This window comes from Nelumbo nucifera, chromosome 2, assembly GCF_055504915.1.
Source record: "Nelumbo nucifera cultivar China Antique chromosome 2, China Antique-T2T, whole genome shotgun sequence".
Classification (NCBI taxonomy): domain Eukaryota; kingdom Viridiplantae; phylum Streptophyta; class Magnoliopsida; order Proteales; family Nelumbonaceae; genus Nelumbo; species Nelumbo nucifera.
This window is the reverse complement of record NC_142650.1, coordinates 49,835,552-49,842,390: the sequence shown is the minus strand read 5'-3', so window position 1 is coordinate 49,842,390 and position 6,839 is coordinate 49,835,552. Positions and strand designations below refer to the sequence as shown.

General features: G+C 43.9%; 1 pseudogene; it reads right to left on the bottom strand.

The window, feature by feature from the left end:
* Positions 1 to 440: 440 nt before the first annotated feature.
* LOC104601297 (receptor protein kinase-like protein ZAR1 pseudogene) lies at positions 441 to 1,349 on the bottom strand (annotated as a pseudogene).
* Positions 1,350 to 6,839: the final 5,490 nt, after the last annotated feature.

Genomic DNA, 6,839 nt, shown 5'->3' with positions numbered 1-6,839 from the left:
GATCTATTTAAATGTTTATAATCCTGTAGTGTAAATCAAAAATCTGCATTGAACAAATCCGTACCTTTCCGTATTTTAAATCCTTGATTAAATTTTGTCGGAACCGTTTGGAGTGGTCTTGGTCCATAAAAGCAGCTCTGGGTTTTCCATTTCTCTTTATACTGATCAGAATGACGTCCTTTTCGCTAGATCTTGATTCTCCCACAAAACGAACCCCGAATCGAATCGGAAGGAAACTGGGTTTCGTCTTTGTTACCAACACTTGGCTGAGTTCGAATCTGCTCCCCACCCGCTCTCGCCCCATAAATGCCCCACACGCCCGTAGTGCGCTATCTGTCCCTTCACACGGCTTCCGCTTGTAGCGCGTGCGGGGCTAACGGATAACGGGACGTCCGTTAGCCCCTCCCGTTACTCCCAAAACTTGCTTTTGCCTTTTGGTATCAAGTCCGATTCTGATTCACTAAGTTGTTCTTTTGGGGATTCACGCTGCATGGTTTCCGGAGAGGAAATCCACACAAAGGAGGGTTGTCGAGGAATGCGGTCGGGCCTTGATTTGCAAAAGTTCCAATCTGAGGGATTTCTCCGGTGAGGTTGTTATGCTTCAGATCGAAGCTCATCGTCACCGGCAATCTCGCAAGTGATGCCGGGATTTCGCCGGAGAAATGATTGAAGGACAGGTTTAGAGTTCTGTAGAGCGATTTCAAATTGCCAAGATCCGCCGGGATAGTTCCATTGAATTCGTTCGATGACAGATCGAGCTTAACCAAGTTCTCCAGCTTGGGCCAAATTCCATCCAGAATCTCTCCACAAAACTTGTTCCTGGCCAGAACAAGCCGCTGCAACTGACGGCATTTACTCTGGTCTCTGGGAATGGATCCTGAAAGCGAATTTTGAGAAAGATCGAGGTTCTGAAGCCGAGGAAGATTGCAAGTCGAAGGGGGAAGCGGACCAGACAGGTTATTACCGTAAAGAAACATGCTGCGGAGGGACGTAGAATTGAAGAGTTGAAGGGGTATAGAACCGTAAAACCTGTTGCCGTGGAGGTTGAGACGTCGAAGAAAGACGAGGGTACCGAGCTCAGACGGAATGTATCCTTGGAGATTCAGTCCGGAGAGGGAGATTCCGACGACACGAGGATCGGAGAATCCGGTAACGTTGATACAGGAAATTCCGGACCAGTTGCATGGGTCAGTGTCCTGTTCGTTCCAGTTGGAAAAGGCGGAGGCATGCAACGTTTGATCAACGGCAGACTTTAAAGCGAGAAGGGAGAGACCGTCGGGAGATAGAGAAAAGGTAAGATTAAGGGCGTGGAGCTGCAGAATGAGAAAGAAGAGTAGAAAGAGCTTCATTTGGTGTTCGATTCTGCAGAGATAATGTTGAAAAGTCAAGAGTCTCAGCGTTTCAAGTTTCCCAGAGAGAGAGAACCAAACTTCTACGACGACGACGGCGCAGCTCTGGCTTGTGTGTGTGTTGTGCTGGTGGCATTTAATACATAAAAAAGAGAAAACAGAGATTTGATTGCTGGGTCCCACTTCTCGCCAGAGTTCTCTTCTTCTTCTCCGGCACCGGTGATCTACAACGAAAATATCAGAAGAAAAAAAGAAAAAACAAAAAAAATGTAAAAAAGGTGAGCTGGAGAATACCGCCGGCTGTCGTAGATCGCCGGTGCCGAAGAAGGAGAATTTTGGGGGGTAACGGACGTCCCGTTAGCCCCGCACGCGCTACAAGAGGAAGCCGTGTGAAGGGACAGATGGCGCACTACGGGCAAGTGGGGCATTTGTGGGGCGAGAGCGGGTGGGGCGCAGATTTAAACTCCACTTGGCTTCCTCTTCCTCTCTTTCTCACTCTCTCTCTCTCTCCACAGTGTCTGTAGCTTCTTGTAGGGAGGCGTCTAGAAATTTAAAGTGAGAGTATAATATATACATAGGCAGTCGAGCAGAAAAAAAAGGAGTCTTTTTCCTCTTCTCCCTGTCTTTCTACAAACCTTGATGAACGGTCTGTTTTATCTTTCTGATTCGATACTTCACTCTTCCTTCTTTGTTTTCGGCACTGCCGTCCTCTGCAAATAAAGTTGCATTTAAGTGGAGTTTCCGGTCGAGTTATTCTAGACTGGTAGTGTTTGACAGAGGTGAGAGATTAGAGCTGACAATTTGTTTTTGTAATAATTAGCATGCATTAAAGCTTCTCTGCAAGTGTAATAATTAGGAAATTAAAAAAAAAAATAGTTAGCGTAGGATTAACATTTGTTGAATATTTGTTGGGAGGTTGAAGAGATAGGGACAGGTGGCCTGATTGAGTGGGTTAATAGAGAGGAAAGGAGAAAGAAGTTAGCAGCAAATCCCAACTGAGGTATAAATGCCTAATCAATCCCCCTACTGAGGTTGTGTCTTTTCTTCAGTGTCGTCGTGATTGTAATCAGGATGATGTGCTGTTATTATCTAATGAATCAAAAGAAGGAAAATCAATCTCATCCAAATCAATATGAAAACCACCAATCAAAACGCATACATGATCTGTCACATTAATTTAAATCAACTATTTCTTCTAAAAAATTGCTCGAAAAAAGAGGTAAGTCCCCTACTAGAAAGAAAGCTAGAATTTTCAAATCTTATCTTTCCAATAAAAAGGGAAGACCCCAACTAAACCTTGAGAAGGTTGTTGGTTTTATTATTTTAATTTCTTTTTGTTTGATAAAAATTAGGATAAATCTCTTAAACTATCCCTGTAAGGCTGTAACTATCCCTACTACTGTTTAGCGTATTGATATATGGTACTCCTACTGTTTTGTTATGGTTTTGCCATATCCTTAAGTTTTCTCACAATTGTTATTGTTGCTAATTGTTGAGGGAAGGAAACGAAATGTCCCTTTTGCCCTTAATCTCTTCCTCGTTTAACCTAATTCGAAATCTCCCCTTCCTCTGGTCCAGCTGTTATCATCCCCAACCTCACGACGGGAACATTGCGTGCCACAACTCCTCCGATTTCTTTTATTCGTTTCATCAGACCCCCTTTTCTAATTCTCTCTCTCTCTCTGTTTGTCTGCTCTCTCTCTCCATCTCTCTCAACGTTACCCCCAACTGCCCAACTCAGGTAAACCAACCCCAATCGTCTCATTGTTGAACCGTTTCATCGTTGAAACAGATCTGATTCTCGACCATCAGTTGTCCGTCCGGCCATGAATCCAATGTGGATAAGGGCGTCAATGTGGGGAACGAGTTTTCAAATGGCTTCCGGAGTCAAGGAACCTTGAACTACCACCGCCTAGTATTTACTTCGAGTTCACGTCGTCCCTAAATCGGGGAGATATTCAAGACATCGGTGGCGGTGGTGTAGGAGAGAGGATTAGAGCTTCAAGTAATGTCGATTCAGACTAGAATGTACCCGTGGGACGAGGGACGACTCTGTAATTTCAGCCTCCCCAATCCTTCATCCTTCGTCTCTTCAGACTTGAGCTTCAAGTAATATCGATTCGGACTTTTAGAGTAGCAGAGCAGAGCTTGAGGTGTGTGTCTTTTTGTGAGGCACGAGGTCGAAAACGTGTGGGTGTGGCTGAGAGTTCTTCCCTTAAAAATTAGAGGGACAGAGAACAGTGGGGAATTTTACAATATTGGCTAGTCTCTTCGGCAGCGAAGGGCTCATGTCTCTCGCCCCTGTTTTTCCCCATTGGTGAAGGGCTCATGTCTCTAGTCTGAGATAGAGACTAGAGAGAGACGCAAACTAAGCTTGGGAGGTAGAATTAGTTTCGTTTTCACAATATTGGCTAGTCTCTCCGGCGCATGTTAGTCAGAGGGACAGCGAACAGTGGAGAATTAATTAACTACATATCTTATATCTACATTAGATTTGAAGCGGTGTAGATCTCGTTATTTCTCCTCCCTGTCTCCCTATCTCAGGTATTTTATTGCAGGTCAGATGATAATCCATGGGGGTTTTGTCTGTAAATTAAATCAATATTTACAGATCATTGAAGAAGCTTCTCTATTTTTTGGTCTGCAAGCAACTGCAAATGCAGAGACTTACAGTTACAGTACAGTGCTTATAGAAGAAGGCAAATAGTAAAAAAGGGAACACTAAATTGTTCCATTTGATCAATGTAGAGGGCAAATGCGAAGGGCTCGTCCCTTTGTCCCCTTCATTCTCTCTCTCCCCTCCGTCTGTGGCTGTTGTCGCCTTCGACGGCTGTGCCGAGAGGAAGAGAGAGAAGAAGGGGAAAAGGAATGAAAGGCAAAATTGGGTTTTGAAAAAAATTTATAGATCACGTGGTGTTACGTGTGTATGAATTTCGATGAAACATTAACAAAGACCAACTAAAGAGTAGGGGTAGTTTAAGAGATTTACGCTAAAAGTTATTGTTGGGTTAATTTAAGGGCACGACACCCTAATAAATTCCCATATGTCGGGTATACGGAGGATCAGGGTCCCCAAATCAATTTCTTCCAGTTTGGATAGGTTCCATACCAAAACATATGAAGGTGAGTAGGAGTAGTGTCGTTGATCGGTTCAAAACTTCAGATACAATGGAAAAGGAGAGGATTGAAGAAGATGGCAGGAATCCGAGAGAACAAAAGAAGATGCTAGTAAAGATGGAGCAGAAGATTATCGGTCTGTATGCAATAATAATCTTAGCGGACAAACGGATGAATGTTGCAGGGGTAATGGACCAGATTAAACATATGTGGTGGTGGATAATAGGTGAAACTCAAATTGAAAGAGCAAGGGATGAACTTTTGTGGATTGCTTTTTCTAGAGAAAAGGATCGTGGGAATATTCTCAGAGAGGAACCATGGACGATCAGGGAGTATCCACTTCTGTTGAAAGAACAAGCAGATGATCTGTTAGTCTCAGAAGTTCGACTCCACACATTAGATATCTGGCTCTGGCTACGCATATTGAATGTCCCTAAAGCCTATAGGACAAAGGAGACTGGAGTTTTGTTAGCCATGGAAGGGGGGGGGGGGGGGGGGGATAAATGTCAAACCAGAAGAAGGGATGAGGAGGAATAAACCGGACTGGAACAAGTGTCTAAGAATCAGAGTGAGATTGGATGTAAGGAAACCACTAGCTCTAGAGTCAAAAGGGGAGCTCGAGGATGGTAAGGAAGGTTAGTTCTCCAATATGAGAACCTCTCTATGTTTTGCTACAGATGCGATAAGTTAGACCATATTGAAAAATCATGTGAAGAAGGTGGAGATGGTGTGAAAGCAGTAGAGGAGTTGGCTGAGATGTTAGGGAGACAAGATTTAGAACACACAAGAAATTGGGTGGGTAGTCCTTGGTTGAGAGCGGAGGTTGGGGAATGAAGATGATAGATTTCTAAATGCGAGGAAGTCCACCAAGAGAAAATGGATGAAACCAGAAATGAGGATTCTCAGAACATGAATGTACCAGATCGAGATAACCCAAGGACATTGCTGGGAAGTCAGGACCTAAGTATTACGAGAGCTCTAGTAAAAAGGAAAGGGAAAAGTACGAGCAGGCCCATTGCAGAAATCTGAACACCAGGCCAGCCCATACAGAATTTACAATTACTCTCTAATTCAATTATTGAAATTATAAGACCTATTCCCACGCCATGTAAGCATCACACTTCTACCTAAGCTTTTCCTGTGATGTGGCAATCCAACTCGGATTACATGTCACAATAACATTTATTTAAAATTTTATTTTGAAATTTACCCTTAAATTGCAAAGATTAAAATGACCTTGTTAGGGCCCACGACCATTGTTCTCTCCCGCCCTCCCTGTTCTCTCTCTTTCGTTCTCTCACACTCGCAACTCTCTTCTCTTCGATTGCAGACGATTGAACTTCGGTTGCTCTCCCTCTCTCCTGTTCTCCCTCCTCACTCTCACTCTATAACTCTCTCCCATTCTCCCTCTGTCTCGTCCCCATTCTCTCTCTCTCTCTCTCTCTCTCTCTCCCGGTCTCCCTCCCCCTCTATCGCTCTCGTGCTCTCCCTCTGTCTCGTTCTCCCTCTCCCCCTGTTGCCCTCACTTTCTCCTGTTCTCGCCCCCCTCAGTCTTGCTCTCCCTTTGTGGCACCCTCACCCTCTCCCTTTATCAGTCTCTCCCGGTCTCCCTCCCCCTCTATCGCTCTCCTGCTCTCCCTCTGTCTCGTTCTCCCTCTCTTCTGTTCTCCCTCATCGCTCTCACTCTATAACTCTCTCCCGTTCTCCCTCTGTCTTGCCCCCATTCTCTCTCTCTCTCCCCCAGTCTCCCTCCCCATCTATTGCTCTCCTGCTCTCCCTCTGTCTCATTCTCCCTCTACCTGTAAATTTTTAGGTAGCATTGTGCTTTTTTCACTTCTATTCCTGTCTCAATTTATACCAAGTGAAGGCCCATCTTAACCGTTTTTGTTTCTTGCGCAGCATTTGTCACTGCTCCATCATTTTGTTTGCCTTATCCATCAGACTAAAGTTTTGGCCGATACATTGAGGCCTTCCCTAGCTGGAGGAAATTATCGTTTTGAACACTTGTTCCACTAACAGGTATTTGACAATCTCTTTGTATGATATTTTTAGACTACATCATATTTAGATTCCTAATGAGGAAAAGCACAAAACTGCATAAATGGCGTTAGGCTCCTGGATTTATTTTCCTCCAGGTTGATGGTTCTAAAAGTATCTTGACCTTTAAGGGATCAACCTCCATTTACTAGCATCCAAGAAGATGCAAGCTTTGAGTGACAGGTGATTCTATGTTTAATTTATACTATAGATTATGCTGCTTGCAGATTCTTGGTAACAACTATATACTATCCAAATACCCGTGTTATCAAATTGATGATGGGATTGAATATGCTATTTACTCAGTTAAAATTAACTTTTAAGGGATCAACCCAA